The 13,982-nt window shown below is 42.2% G+C and overlaps 1 protein-coding gene across 3 annotated transcripts in view; it reads left to right on the plus strand.

Moving 5' to 3' along the window:
* The window catches only part of CLDN14 (claudin 14), a 30,471-nt gene that overhangs the window by 14,588 nt on the left and 1,901 nt on the right, over window positions 1-13,982 (plus strand). The window contains exons 1-3 of one of the 3 annotated variants that reach the window (XM_039504489.1): window positions 9,536-9,683; window positions 12,050-12,168; window positions 12,341-12,409. The gene's annotated coding sequence lies outside the window, so the exon portion shown is untranslated. Of the gene's footprint in view, window positions 1-9,535; window positions 9,684-12,049; window positions 12,169-12,340; window positions 12,410-13,982 lie in introns of those variants that run through there. The other 2 variants (XM_039504473.1, XM_039504481.1) reach the window with 2 other exon arrangements.

A 13,982-nucleotide genomic window follows, 5' to 3' on the forward strand; every position in this document is an offset into this window, starting at 1 on the left:
TACAATGTCACCTGACTGTGAAAACAAGGTATTTGCATGGCACTTCTGTAGCCGACGACACTTTGCAAGATATTTATGTGCCAGATATGCTAAAGATTTCTGTGCCCCTTCATGCTTCGGCCACCATTCCAGAGGACATGCTTCCATGCTGCTGATGGATTCTGTTCGATAATGATCCAAAGCAGTGCAGACTGACGCACCTTCATCTGAGTCAGATGCCACCACAGAAGACTGATTTTCTTTTTTGGAGGATCGGGTTCTGTAGTTTCTGCATCGGAGTATTGCTCTTTTAAGATGGCTGAAAACATGCCCCATGCCTCATCCCTCTCAGATTTTGGAAGACACTTCAGATTCTTAGATCTTGGGTTGAGTGCTGTAGCTATCTTTAAAAATTTCACATTGGTATCTTCTTTGTGTTTTTATCAAATCTGCAGTAAAAGTGTTCTTAAAATGAACAACATGTGCTGGGTCATCATCCGAGACTGCTATAACATGAAATATGTGGCAGAATGTGGGTAAAATAGAGCAGGAGACATATAATTCTCCCCTAAGGAGTTCAGGCACAAATTTAATTAATGCATTTCTTTTAAATGAGAGTCATCGGCATGGATGCATGTACTTTTTATTTTCCACAATAAAGAGGTTGCACTACAGTACTTGTATGAGGTGAATTGAAAAATACTGTTTCTTTTGTTTATCATTTTTACAGTGCAAATATTTGTAATAAAAATAACAAAGTGAGCACTAAAAGCAACAAAGAATCCTGTGGCACCTTAGACTAACAAGAGGTTTTTGCATGAGCTTTTTCGTGGGTGTGAATACTTCTTTTGCAGTGGGTGTGTGGGAAATTTCCAGGGGTATATATATGCAAGCAAGAAGCAAGCTAGGATAACAAGGTTAGTTCAAGGAGGAGGAGGAGGATGAGGCCCTTTTAGGTGTTGAGGTGAAAAAAGAGGAGGAGAAACTTCTGCTGTTGTGGTTGGCCTCATTCAGTCTTTTGTTTAATCCTGAGCTGATGATTGAAAATAAATTGAGCTCAGCAGTTTCAGCAGTTTCTCTTTGAAGTCTGGTTTGTTTTTTTTTTTTTTTTTGATGCTGCATTGCACCCATGATGTGTGTGAGGAGGGCCAGGGTTTCTCTACAGGTTTTTGTATATTGCCATTTATAATATTGTGTCCTTCCATTTTTTTTTTTTTTTTCCTTTTGACTGTCCAGTTTGGCAGATGTACATAGCAGGGCAGCAGATGGCATATATTATGCATATGATTTGGTGGATGTGATTGGTGGATGGTGTGGTGAATGAGGTGGTGATGGTGGTGTGATGGTGGGGTGGTTGGTGTGATGATGGCTGGGAGTTGGAGGTATCGAGTTTTGTTGGGGGGGTTTTGTTAGTTGTTGTTACTTGGCGTGTGTTGTTACTGTACTGATGGTGCGAGTTGGCAGGTTGTGGTAGGTTGTTTGTTGGGTTGAACTGTTGTCTGTGGGCTGGGTGTGCTGGGGATCATTCTCATGATGGGATGTAGATCCCTGATGATGATGGGTGATGATTGGTTGGCTGGGCGGTGGAGGATGGGAGTGTGGATTGTGGTTGTTTTCTTTTGGTTTCTTTCTTGGGTTTGTCTCTTGGGTTTCTGTTTCTGCTGCTGGCTCTGGGTCTGTCTCTGGCTCTGTTGATCCTGTAGTTTTTGATTGTGGTTTTGATTTTGGTATGTGTGGTGTTGGTGTCTGTCTGTGGGTGCTGTGTGTGGGCTTGTGTGTGATGCTGATTGTGGATGGTGTGGTGGTGTGGGAATGGATGACAATGAAGCTTGTGGTGTGCCGGCAGGGGCATTGGGGGGCAGGTGTGGTGTGGTGTTAATGTGACCATGGGTGGTTTGTTGTTGGTGGTGTTAGTGAGACGTGATTGTCTGGTGGTTGGTTGTGTTGACTGTGTGGGTGGGGTGTGGTGGTGTGGTGGAAGTGTGGGGTGGAAGCTGGTGTGGGTGGGTGGGAAATCATGTGATGATGAGTCCCAGATGGCCAGGATGGATGGAGGAGTGGAGAGTGAGTAAGAAGAGGGCATGAGGCATAAAAGAGGAGAGATATTTAGGGAGGGCGGGCAGTAGCCATAGGTGCATATTGTCTCTGGGGATATATGATCATATATATTATATGCGGCTCATATGTGATAATGGCACATAGCTAAGCAAAGTAGCTGTGCTGTGCACAGAGCCAGGCATGAGGATCAGCAGCTGCATTCCCAGTGAGTGTGTGGTGGGGTCAAGAGCCTCATCCTTGGTGTAGCCAGCATAGGTGTGTGGTGGCCAGTCTGGTGGTGTCTGGAAGGGTCAGGAAATCTTGTCAGTGGTGGTGAAGAGTGTGGTGTGGTGCTCAGGTCTCAGTGGAGTGTCCAGTCCTCCAGAGAGTCCTCTGGTGGTGTGAGTCCCAAGTCCCGAGTGGGGAGTGGGGTCCAGAGGAGGGAGGTCCATTTGGCAGATGATAGATGATGTAGCCCAGGTTTGTGGATTTTGGGCAGTAGATATTTTAGCCCTGTGTGAGGGCTCCTGGGGGTGAGATGGTTCAGTTTTAGTGTGTGTTCCCTCAGAGTCTGTTGGGTGGGCCTGTAGGTAGAGGGTTTGTAGAGTTGGTGTGCAGCCTCCTGTGGTGTTGTTCCTGAGTGCTGTGTGGACAGCACCTCTCTTTTATCCAGCCTCCTCTATTGGTGTGTCAGGTTTCTTTGGATGTGGGTGGGGATTGTGTTGTATCATTGGTTTTGAGGTTTGCAAGGTTGTTTTTTGTTTGCTTTGTGCCTCTGCCGTTGTGTTCTGCAAGTGCATTGTGCGTCAGTTTTCCTCCAGACATTCATTTCTCAGATGGGTCATTCTTCATGTGGAGGGAGTTTGTGTGAGTTCTTCTTGTGTTCTTGTTGGTGTGAGTGTGTTGTGTGTTGTGTGTGCTGTATGCTGTTGTAGCAGTGTTATCTGTGAGTCTGAGTGCAGTTGTTGTGTCAGTATTCGGTGGGTGGTAGGGTGCAAGGGGTGGGGTGGTAGGGCAATGGCTGAGGGGTGGGGAGATGTGGTGTGGGGGGGGTGGGGCTGGACGTTGTGGGGGTAGGATAGGTAGGGGGTGTTGGTGGCAGGGGGGGTTGGGTGGGTAGGGTGACAGGCAGCTTAGAGTTAGTTTTGAGTAGAGAGGGCAGTTTTCCCTTTTTGTATGGAGGTATATTTTTTTGGTTATTTTTGTTTTGTTTTAGTTATTGATGATTTATCTCCATTTTGAGAGTTTCTTTTTGAGTTTTTGTTTGTTTTGTTATTTTGGTGATCAGGTTTCTGTTTGTTTTTTGATGTTTCTGTGAGCACTGTGCACTGTGTGTTCTGTATTGTAATTGAAATCAATTCTGAAATGATCTTTTATTACATTGCTTCTTTCTTTCTTTACGTATTTTACATTAAAGGTATGAGGATGCCTAGGCCTACCACAGAGAACTTATACTCCCTCCATGTGTGCTCCTGCAGAGATGCCAGGTACAATGCGGCCCTTGAGCTCCCCAGAGCCAGAATGAACTATGGTTTGCATTATGGCTACTACTATCCCCCCAGGGGCAAGGAGGGGCAGAACTGGCCCGACTCAGGAATATGAGGGGGACCATACTGCATCCTGTATAAGGATGAAGCAGGGGTGATTCAATCCTGGAGGCATTATGATTGCCTGAGGCACAATGCTTCCAGAAGCTCCTGTTGGGCTGGCCAGCTCTACACCATCCTATGCTGCAAGAAGGGCCCTAAATGTAAACTGAGCCCTCAGTTTATTATTTCATTTAATATTTTAATATATTACATTAAAAAAATGTTAAAATAATGTTACATTTGCAAAGTCAAGCACCCAAAAGCAAAAAATACTCTACATTAAGGATGCCTGTGCAATCTTAATTTGGCCCCCTTGTGCATATGCATCAATGCATTCTTTAATTACATGATCACATATTATTTTTTCCACAGAACTGCTGGCTTATTCAGTGCGCAGGGTGGACAGTTTCTTTTTATCTTCATCATTCAGTGTGCACATTCATTATTTACTTCACACCATCCAAAGCCACAAGACTTGTTGTTTTTTAAATTTCCTCTTGGCCATTTCCATTTTATTCTCTTTGTAATAGCTTAGTGCTTCACAAACATTGATGAATTTATCTTCAAAACAGCCTTAAAATTATCCCCAGTTCACACATGGAGAACTGAGGCACAGAGGATAAGGCCAAAATTGTTTAAAGAGTCAACGAATTTTTGGTGTCCAACCTGAGAAGCCTAGGGCCTGATTTTTCAGAGTTCTTAGCATTTCACCATATTTTATATGGCCAGAAAAGTTTTCCTATTGACCTCAGTTGCAGCTGTGAATCCTCAACACTCCTGCATATGAGGAACAGACAGTGGTCACCTGTAAAAAATTTGGTTTATGTGACTTGCCCAATATCACATAGGAACTCTCTGGCAGAGGCAGGTATTTCTAGAATTGAATTCTCCAGGGCAGCATTCAACTGCCCCAATCACAAGACCATCCTTTCTTTTCCTGCAATCCCCTGCCTCATTCCCTACACACCTTTCAACTTCTGCAACAAATGAGGCATGGATCCTACAGACATCAGGCTATTTCACTATACAACCCTGATTCACTCCCTGAACGTTGTTCATCCTGTGTACTGAATGAGGCAGGAGTCCTTACACAGGCTGCACGAAAATGCCTATGCACAAAGGGGCCAAACTAAGGCTGCACAGTAACACTCACAGATTTTTGCAAGGTCACAGTCAACATCAGGTACACACCCATTTTTGTTGTATCCAGGGTATCATCTGTGAAGGAGACAGAGCTTTCTCAGGAGCCAGTCAGACTATGGAATGAACTCCCACAGGAACTAAGGACCATCAAACCTCATGTTCTTCTGCTGCAAGTGAAAGGAGCATTTCTTTATCCTGGCCTTCTCTAACATAAATACAAAGCAATGTGTATATTAAAACAACCACAAAAATAACAAAACACCTTTCCAAAACAAGACACTCCACTGCACACACTTCTCCCCTGAGGGAGAGGATGAGAGAACAAACAACAGATTACAGCTGTGTAGTCATGTTTCTTCATGTACTATTGAAAGGCCCTTAGATATTATGGTTACAAGCCTTAATAGAATAGAACGCTCTTTTTAAGACATTAATATTATAATATCTGAAGGAAGGAATAAAGCACCTCAGGGCATGAAGTGAGTCCTGTAAAAACATTATTCCTCATATTCTACTCACTCATGTCTCTATCGTATATTATGGGTGTTGACACTCAACACTGGTCACCTTGACTGTATTCACCAATATTTGAGTGGAAAAGCCCTACAGTTTGCTTGTGCAAAGGGCCCTATGTGTATGTGCCACACAGATAACTGCATACACAAATGCCTCTTTCTGCAGGCATTTATCTGTTTGGTTAATATGATTTTTCTGTGCACAAATCTTGCAGGTGAAACCTACGGCCTAAATTTACAAAAGTGACCAGTGATTTTAAATGTCTAATTTTTTCAATACCCAAATTGTGGCACCTTAAAAGGGATCTGATTTTCAAGGGTGGATATTGAGCATTTTAAGGTATCTCAAGTTAGTACCTTGTGACACGCCCAACAGTCATGCATGAGTACCAACCTCAGGGTAGACTGTTAAAAATCAGAGCACAAACCCCAAATTGGTTGTGAGTTCTAAACTTAGATTTCACCAACCAACTGCACCATGTGCAAACTCCATAGGCACATCAACATCCTAAACACAAATTCGCAGACAGTCCCCTTGGGTATTCCAGTCTGTCTTGACACTCAAGTGAGCATATCTCTGTGACAGATGCACTCTTACCTTAAGAATCAAAGCAATGTTCAGGGTACTCCGAATCCCAAAGGCCCAGTCACTTACCCCAGGTCAATCGCGCTTTAGGTCTCATACTAGAAACAATGCTTGGAGTCAATCCTCCAGTAAACTAGATGAAGACATATTAAATAGGAAAAGGAAATTAAAGTGTTATTTACATAGTTAAAGCAAGCATACATAATCACATGAATGAGTTACAGTCTTAGGTTTCAAAAGGTAATATAGGCTTCTATAACCAGCAAGTTCTATTCGTCCTTTAGTGCTAACCCAGGCTAAGCATCTCTTGCTTATGCCTAGAAACACCTTGCCCCCCTTCCCTGAGCAGAATAGGGATCCTTAGTTCCTTTGTGTGTGGTTCCCTCCTGCCATGTGCTTTGAGCTGCAAACTCAGCTGATGGAAGGAGTCCTCTTGCAGACTCATTTTCACAGGGAGGAGAGCAGAACAATAAGAGTCTTTAGTCCTGTTGTTGAGAATTCCTCAACCCAGATGCAGAGAGTTTTCAGTTGCAAGATCCACCCATAGCCTGTCTGGTATCAATGGGTCTTCTCTTTCGGCAGGGGAATACAACACCAATTCATGCCCCTCTCCTGTATGGAGATGCATACGTTCACAATATACCCACTCAAATATTACATTACCATATGGTGCGCAGATATTACAAGTCAGATTAATGCATGGACAGCTCACAAGCATTCAGCAGAGTCTAAATACTTTCTTATAATTCTAGTACCTACTTTATCAATATTAATCCACAAGTGAGCCAGTCAGATTCCAGCTATGTAACTGCCTGTGTCCAGTTGAGACATGGGGACTTTGGCATGGGCTGGCACCTGGCCTGCCAGCATCACACTCCCAAAATCTGAGACTTGGAACACTAGTTACTTGTAAAAATTTTGGCCTAGGTGCCAAGGTTTGAAAATGTAGTCTTTTGGGTGTCCCTTCTTCATGTTTCCATACAGCACCATTCAAAATGTTTCATTCCTTTTGCAGTCCTGGTCACTGATCCTTTTTCCTTACGCATTTTCCAGTGGTATCCATCACTTATCTTATTTATGTCAAAGCAGAATGCTTTATTTAAAGTGGGGGAGGAGACAGAGGATGTTTTTATGTCATTTTAAAAAAGTTAACCTCAGATATTTCTATGATGGAAAAATATGGAACCCATCCAAGAGCATTTCAAAGTCTACAGATTTTGGTTTGCAGATTACATATAATTAATCTATGTGACAAAAAATGAAATTCAAGAGTTACCACTGTTATTTGAACACAAGTATAATTGACAGGTAACCATATTGGTAGCCAAAACAGATATATGAAAGAACAAATTCACAAAAAATCAAGTAGGTGTTTGTAACAAGGCTACACTACATGTATAGGAATACAATGAATATTGATGTATTCTGGATAGTTTCTTCATTCTGAACTGGAGTTAATGTTCTTGTCAGGCATTTGTCAGTGCAGCAGCAGTGCTAAAGCACTCAATGTCAGCATTTGCTTTAGGACTGTTACTCTGGAGAGGAGAGTGGGTGAAAGATCAGAGTTGGACACAAAGTGTCTTTCAAATTTATATTGATCTCCTAATTTTTTCTTAATAATAAAAAAAAAGACTAGATGGTTGCTCTATGCCTTGTAAGTCAGCATTCCACCCCCAACACACACACACACACACACACACACACACACACACACACACCAAAGTTCAGTTCCATTTCTCCCCCTAACAATATTGTAAAAAGGGCAAGCAACCAAGTGCATGATGGTGACCTGAAACGAGAGATGGATTAAGCTTTTATGAGGCCCTGGGCCAGAGCAAGTGGGGGCCCCTCTCCTCCCTGTGCTCCTGCTGGGGAAATGGGGCTGGGCACAGGGGCTTGCCCTGCCCTGCCCCCCTGCCCGAAGCTCCTGCTGAGGAGTGGGGTGTGGGTGTGCGGGATTCCCCCACCGGCCTGGTGCTCCTGCTGGGGAGCGGGTACTTCCCCCACCCTGTGGCAGGAGTGCTGGGCGGGCGGAATGGGGCAAGCCCCCGTGCCCTGACCCCACTCCTGGCAGGAGCGCCAGGCAGGCACGTGGACCGGCTCAGGGTGCCCATTTTTCTGGGGCCCCCCAATTGGCCGGGGCCCCTGGGCACAGGCCCTTGGCCCAGTGGCTAATCCGCCACTGCCTGAAACATAGGAGATCAACATTTAGGAATGTGGTCCCTTACTCTGCTCATACAAAGACATGTTCAGACCCTAAGGCCCCGTTTCAGCCAGTACTCAGGCCTGGTCTACACTAAAAAGTTAGCTCAACCCAGCTACATCACTTAGGGGTGTGAAAAATCCACTCCCCTGAGTGACATAGTTAAATGGACCTAACCCCCCAGTGTAGACAGCACTAGGTTGACAGATGAATTCTTTCACGGACCTAGTTACCACCTCTCAGGGAGGTGGATTACCTACACCAGAGAGAAACCCTGCCATCAGCATAGGCAAGGACTACATTGAAGAAGGCTACAGCTGTGCCGCTGTAGCATTTCAAGTATAGACAAGCCCTTAAGCACAAGCCTAACTTTAAGCATATGAGTAGTCCTATTCACGTCATGTGGGACTATTCACATGCTTAATGTTAACACATGCTTAAGTAGCCTGCTGAACTGGGGCCTAGAAAAGGGAGTACATACTGTGTTGCAACTTGAAAGTACTGTAGATAGTCACACATGTGCAAAGTGAGTACAAAGTGGGTAGAAAATGTTACCAAACCAGTATGGCAGAGACTTACTCCTGCTACTGACAGGTTTCAGAGTAGCAGCCGTGTTAGTCTGTATCCGCAAAAAGAACAGGAGTACTTGTGGCACCTTAAAGACTATCAAATTTATTGTAGCATGAGCTTTCGTGAGCTACAGCTCACTTCTTCGGATGCATAGAATGGAACACACAGACAGGAGATATTTATACATACAGAGAACATGAAAAGGTGGAAGTATGCATACCAACAGGAAAAGTCTAATCAATTGAGATGAGCTATCATCAGCAGGAGGAAAAAAAACTTTTTGAAGTGATAATTAAGATGGCCCATAGAAGGCCCATAGATGGCCCATAGAAGGAGCTCCTCACACCTTCTATGGGCCATCTTAATTATCACTTCAAAAAGTTTTTTTTTCCTTCTGCTGATGATAGCTCATCTCAATTGATTAGACTTTTCCTGTTGTTATGCATACTTCCACCTTTCCATGTTCTCTGTATGTATAAATATCTCCTGTCTGTGTGTTCCATTCTATGCATCCGAAGAAGTGAGCTGTAGCTCACGAAAGCTCATGCTAAAATAAATTTGTTAGTCTTTAAGGTGCCACAAGTACTCCTGTTCTTCCTGCTACTGAGTGCTTGAACTGCGGTGGTCTAAGTCACTGCACAAGGTGCAAGGCAGAGGACAAGAAGCAGGGCTGGCTCTAGGCACTTTTCAAGGGGCTGCACTCCATTTTTAAAATTTTTTTAATGTTGTTGTTTTTTTGTTTTGGCGGTGGCACTCCGGCTTTTTTTTCCTTTGCTTTGGTGGTGGAACTCTGGCTTTTCTTTCTTTTTTTTTTTCTTCTTTGGGGCAGCAAAAAACCTGGAGCTGGCCCTTACAAGGAGGATCCCTTTTGTTTAGTATCCTCATGGTGTGTGCATACAGCAGCACTGACAGGCTACAGAAGTAGCTGTATTCAACCCTCTTCTTGTCCACTGGAGGGAAATTCCTTGCAATTCAAACCTTTAGCATTGGGGTAAAAAGCAGATAATCGAGGGATGCTGGAGTACTCTATACAGGGAATTTGTTGCACGTGAAATTGAGAGGTGAATATCCTATGTAACTGATATTATTCATGTCACGTTATGAATTACTGGAAAGTGCTAAAACAGTATGATGATGAGAGTGGTATAATAATCTATGTAGACCAGAACAAAATATCAGTGAAACGGACCTTCTGCTGCTAGACTTTGTGCAAGCTTCCTCATACAGTTCTGCCAATGCATCTCAGATCTGACTAGCATCAAGTCCTGGACCTCTACTGAGAAGAAGTGATACCAGTTATAAAATAAATTCACCGTTACATATCATACGGTGTTTCTAATTATTTAACTTAAATGTATATAGAGTACAAAAGGAAAGAAGATTATACATAGTTTATTTAGCCTTTGCTAGATAGTAATGAAGAAGAAAATCAATTAATTTTTAGAGACAAGGAGATAAAGGGACACTATATGGAGCAGTGGGTTAATACACTTGTGAAGTCCTCAGTTCATATCCCAACAGAAGGCACAAATGGAATGCAATAATTTCATGGTTTTGATCCTACATACTAATGGATATTTGCCCAAATAAAAAATAAACAAAAACCCCACCACAAACTTTAGCATCATTGCTCACAGAGGCCCAGAAATAATAGGGTTGTTGTGTTATAGATCAGGATTGGTGAATACTGACTTGCATTCTGGTTGGCATCACTGTTCTTATTCTGGCAAGAATTTTCAGCATTTCACTTTCATGAGCACACATTTGAACGTGGTCTTTTAGTTTAGTCGTGAGAAGTGAAAAACAACAAAAGACAAAATAACCTGAGCCCTAATGTTATTTTATCAGATTTTCAGTGTTATTAAGAGAAGTTAAGAGGAATTTGAGGGGTTGAAATGAAAATAGAGTTAGGTAAGGATGTAGAAGGAGAGAAAGGAATTATTGGATTAAAATTCCATTGGCAGATCTTTATCAAGAGCAGCAGAAGAAAAGAGGGATGAGAATCACTGCAGTCACAGTCAGCATAAGAAGGGGTCTGGAGAAAGCACTTCTAAAAGAACAGCCATGAAAGGATGAGATTGATAGGGACAGAGAAATAGTAAAGTGAAAAACAATGAAAGAGACATCAGTGAAGCCTGCATCTGTCTTTTCATTCTGGGTAAATACCCAGATTAGAAACACTGGTTTCTACTGCTTAATTGGAGCTAATTTTGGAGACAGGTCTCCCAAAACTAATACGCTGAAGTATGATACAGGGGATACAAACCAAAAGATGTATCCTATGTATAGTGCGTGCTATCTAGCTATTCCTATACCACACAGGTATTAGACAACATAAAAGTTTATATGGAAAAGCTGGCTTTCCTACCATTTTACTTATTAAAAAAAGATGGCATGAGCTGGCACAGAAAACACATTTTTCACAGCTGCTCTTCACAGATTTTCACATTATTTTTTACAACCTTTTGGTTTGTGGATGGGCTGAGTTGTGAAAACTCAACCTGAATGCTGTGCAGGCTGTCCTGCTTCTCCCTCACCATGTTTAATTCTGGGCCGCAGTGCAGGACCTGCTTGGAGTTATGGAACCATATCACTTAATGAAATACCACAAAACAACAGTGCTAACTAAAACAAGCTTTCTTCACAGGTTGGATTGCTTCTCTGGCCTGTTAAGTCTACATCTCATTTGCATTTTCTTAAAATGATGAGAACCAAGATCAGTGTAGAATGGATGGCTTCACCTATGCAGTCTAGCATGTAACCTGGGCCCATCTGCAAGCCATTGACTGCACTATTCATTCAGCCATTCACAACAGGACACAGCTCTACTGCTGATGGCCATGTTCATAGGGTACTCTATGAACTACTAACTACTCTACTAGCCTATAGTCGTAGGTTAAGGTATTTTAACAAAATGATTAATGTTCTTTGAGATAAAATGTGTTAATTTACAGTTATTTTTGCCATAATTAAGTAGAGATGCAAAATTGTTCTACTGTAGTTAAGCATTACTTAACACTAGTAGCAGCTGGCCGCAGCTAAACACAGAACATGGAAAACATGACGTCAAGCAAGTGGGGCTAATTAAGGCCAGTTTCCTAAATTAAAAAGACCTTAAGAGCTAAGGTTTAAAAATAACACCTTAATGATTTCTAAAAATAGCTGCTGCCAAGCCTTAGTATTTTGACCTCCATTAAATCTGGAAGTCCATTTCCTGTGACTAATGGTGTAAATCACATTTAACTTTTATATCCCGTTCTCTTTGGGATTAATTGCAAAGCCTAATGCCTGACCTTGAAAACCTTTTGCAAACATCCCGAAGTAATCTAGAGGGGACTTGCAAATGGTGCTCAATATACAGCTATAATGTGTTCATTGATTAATTAGATGGTTTATAATCAGGGGTTCAATCTTTATACATGCATAGGTAAACAATACCAAATGGGGTCAAGGGAGAAACCAGACAACCATGAAACTGAGACTGAAGGATGGTGAAGACCTGAGCTCCATTTCCAGCTCTGCCACGGACTGCCTGTGTGACCTTGGGTAAGTCACTTAGCCCCTTTGCGCCTCAATCCTCCATCTAAAAATGGAGATAACAACACTTCCTGACCCCATAGGGGTGTGCTGAAGATAAATGCCGTATTTCTAATTTTTCTTTCTGTGCAATATTCTATTATCTCTATCCATTCATTTTTTTCTATAATGCTTATTGTAGTACCTGAGAATTCCATCTACATTAAAGAATTTAAGTTTTTCTTGCCTGAACAAGCTGTGGTAACTAAAAGTGAGTATTTTGTATTACTAGAGATTTCCATTTTGTTTGTTCCTATGACTTGCTACATGCTCTGCTTTACCCTGGATTATATCCTGTTATGGCACATTACATCCAGTCAACCGTGACAGACAGAAAGAAATCTGTGGCATGATCCCACCTGACATCATGTAGCGAGATGCAGAAACGTTCAGCAGGAACAATGCTGAGGGGAGTTTCTAAACAAAATGTTGCAACTTTTATCATTATCTGTAAATCAAGAAGATTACTTAGCAACAACATAAAACAGTCCACTGTCATTTAAAAAATAGGCACAGTGGAGCTGAAAGGTCATACAACCATAATAGAAGTTACATACAGTAAAACACCTTCCTAAAAGTAGTCAAGCAAAAAGAAAGCTTTTTTTTTTTGTTTTGCTCTTCTTTGGTTTTGCTTTTATATTCAAACCATCAAGCTAAATTTGCCAGTTAACTTTCCACTGATGTCAATTAATATCACCTTCATTCCCACTCTATATCTATGGATTAATATATAAACTAAAAATTAAAAAAAAGACCTAACATGTATAACAGTGAGTTTATCTCACCATCTTCATTGTTGTTTGCAGTGTTGTAGTTGCCGTGTCGGTCCCAGGATATGAGAGAGATAGCACAGGTGAAGTAGTATCTTTTATTGGACCAACTTCTGTTGGTGAAAGAGAGGTCTCCACAGCGCTCTTCTTCAACCCAGACCTCATCCACCTTGTCTCATTCTTCATTGTTGCAACCTTTGTGCTTCCCTAAACCACTTAATCCCACCTTTTGTTTGAGTGGATGGGGTGCAAATCAGCACTGATTTTTTGACTCTCTGGGCTTGTCTACACTGCCAATTTACAGCGCTGCAACTTTCTCAGAAAAACCCACCCCCCTGAGTGCAGCAAGTTTCAGCACTGTAAAGGACCAGTGTAGACAGTGCACCAGTGCTGGGAGCTACACCCCTCGAGGAGTGGGTTTTTTAGAGTGCTGGGAGAGCTCTCTCCCAGAGCACTGCCGTGACCACAAAAGCCACATTAAAGCACGGTTATTCCTTTATACCAAAGAGTCTTCAGAGTCCTGTATACTTTGGTAACTAGTCTGACCCATCATTTTTGTGTGTGCATGTACCCTTTAAGGCCCAGTCCCCCAAATACTTACACACATTCTTACTTTTAAATACGAGTTCAGCCGGTGCATACAGGTCTGTTGCATCTTACGTGCATTTAACGTGCGCGATTTCAGCTTTATACAGTCAGCAAAAACAAACAAAAAAAGAGAAAAATAACAATTTAAATACTGTTTCTGTAGTGTGGGCGATTCTGCCCGCCATTCAACTCAATGTAATTTTGACTATACGCGGTTTTCGCTTTACGCGCTAACCACGGAACGGAACCCCCGCCTAAGATGAGACTCGCCTGTAAATCTTTGCAGGACTGGGATGTAAATTTGCTTCTGTTTCTGAGTTCCTAGCTGGACTTTGATGCATGAGTACTTTATATATTAACACAGAAAGATTTTGCCCCCACAGATAATACTGATTTTACAAGGCAGCAATCTAGTATAGATAACTG

This window comes from Mauremys reevesii, linkage group 1 (genome assembly GCF_016161935.1).
Source record: "Mauremys reevesii isolate NIE-2019 linkage group 1, ASM1616193v1, whole genome shotgun sequence".
NCBI lineage: Eukaryota > Metazoa > Chordata > Testudines > Geoemydidae > Mauremys > Mauremys reevesii.